General features: G+C 47.3%; 1 non-coding gene across 1 annotated transcript; it reads left to right on the top strand.

Moving 5' to 3' along the window:
* The first annotated feature begins 1,153 nt into the window (after window positions 1-1,153).
* Window positions 1,154-1,227, top strand: Trnai-gau. Its single transcript has one exon. It is a non-coding gene; the product is annotated as a tRNA-Ile (tRNA).
* Window positions 1,228-1,445: the final 218 nt, after the last annotated feature.

The raw sequence follows: 1,445 nt of genomic DNA, 5'->3' as shown, positions 1-1,445 counted from the left end.
CCTAATTGAGGTAGAACCACCGTACTCTCCAGCAGAGGTTAGGCGTTCGGTTCCGGCTGTTTTTGACGTGTTTTAGGCGTACAGTTTGTCTGGCTTACTATACGTACCGTTTTCTTTATGTCCGTCGGCTGATAGAAAGCCCGACAAAAACGCCTAAAAATACGTCACAAAAACAATCTGAGTCGAACCTCTGCTTGGTGAGTAGCGTCAATGTGCTTTTTCGAGTAATTATTGTTGTGTCTGTGTGTCTGTTTGTCACGGTTTTCCGGATAGTTCTGTTCATCATAACTCAAGAACTTCTTGGTGGATTAGAATTATAATTATATTTGGGATGTGGGTAGGTGTTGGAAAGACGAAGGTCAATCTCGATCTTGGGTCCCCTGGTATGTGACATTGGTACTGCAGCAGAAATTCCCCTTTTTTTTGCATTTTTGACCTGGACATGCTAGCCAGCGTAGTCAGTCTGGTACTCATACACGGGCGGATAATTGCCTCCACAGCAGGCTCTCTGGGCTTTTTCCGTCTTTTTTTCAGTTCACGATACACTTTTGCTGGCCTTTTCTTGTTTTATTGGGTCGCTTGTACTGCCAGTCCGTAGTACAAGCGACCCAGTACAAAAAGAAACGGCCAGCAAAAGTGTATTATGGGCCAATAAAGACGGGGAGGCCCAGCTGCAGAGAGGCTTCTATGCAGCTTAGGCGGATGCTAATCTCCAAGCAGATCCTACGGTGCCATAAGATACTAGTCAGTATCAAAGCTGGCCAAGGAGCATAGCCGGCCAAAGGGAGTCAAACGGGCACCGGAGGGTTTGATACTATATTACGCCACCGTGGATCTGCTTGGAGATTAGGCGGATGTGGCTTTACGTCACCCTCCGAAATGATGAATGCAATCAACATGTCCAAGATGAGGGTCCACCCGAGCCCACGAAATTCCCTATTCTCCAAGTAGAGGTTGGGGCGCGGAGATGATGGTGGTCGGGATTTGAACCGTATTCTGAGGGAAGCGGGTCTGTAAAAATCTGCGACCCAACCTCTGCTTGTATCAATGTATGATAGAGCAGGGGCATTGCCTACCCCTTATGCCAGGGGTTGTTAAGTTATGGAAGAATTTTTTTCTAAGCTCGGCTGGTGAGTCTGGAGTAACAGGTGCAGGCCGGTTAGCTCAGTTGGTTAGAGCGTCGTGCTGATAACGCGAAGGTCGCGGGTTCGACCCCCGTGCTGGCCAATTAGATGTTTTGTTAAAGGTTACATGCCTCTTTTATGGCTAGATAATCTGAAACAGTCGAAAATGTAAAATGAACATATCGTACAAACTTAGGGGCAATGAACCCCCATCCCATTAAATCTGTAACATACGCCCTTATACCCCTGTCACATTATCCGCGATCTTCGGGCGTATCGATGGAATATCTAGTCTCTACCAGACCTCCGGATCGCTGGAAA

Source organism: Branchiostoma floridae, chromosome 10, assembly GCF_000003815.2.
Source record: "Branchiostoma floridae strain S238N-H82 chromosome 10, Bfl_VNyyK, whole genome shotgun sequence".
In the NCBI taxonomy this organism is placed as follows: domain Eukaryota; kingdom Metazoa; phylum Chordata; class Leptocardii; order Amphioxiformes; family Branchiostomatidae; genus Branchiostoma; species Branchiostoma floridae.
Note: the sequence above shows the minus strand (reverse complement) of the source record. Positions and strands in the feature narration are given on the sequence as shown.